Here is a 507-nt window from a genome sequence, read left to right as displayed (position 1 = left end):
ACTTGATCGGGGGAGGGGGAGGGAAATGGGAGGCGGTGGCGGGGAGGAGGCAGAAATCCTCAATAAATAAATAAATTAAGAGAAAAAAAAAAGAAAAGACGGGCATGACAGCACATACATCGAGTCCCACACGTGGGACACAGTGATAGGCAGATCCGACAGCCTGACCCTTGCATACCAGGCCGTGAGAAATTCCGTTTCAAAGAGATTGCTAATGGACAACTGTCGGGAGAGTTTATCCTGATAAACAGACAGCCCAGAGTGGACGACTCCTGCAGAAGAACACAGGTTGTTCCCTGGCTTTCACATGCATGCACACACATGTGCATACCCATCCCCCCACACTCACACATGCACATACACACATACACAAAATAAAAATGGAAACGAACACAGCCCGACCTAGGCCTTGCTTCCTGGCTCTGTTCTTGATGAGAGTTAACTGTCTGAATTCACTTTGGAATCCCCAGAAGAGAGATGGGTCGGTTTCTTTTTTTTTTTTTTTTT

Source organism: Microtus ochrogaster, chromosome 2 (genome assembly GCF_000317375.1).
Source record: "Microtus ochrogaster isolate Prairie Vole_2 chromosome 2, MicOch1.0, whole genome shotgun sequence".
Classification (NCBI taxonomy): Eukaryota; Metazoa; Chordata; class Mammalia; order Rodentia; family Cricetidae; genus Microtus; species Microtus ochrogaster.
Note: the sequence above shows the minus strand (reverse complement) of the source record.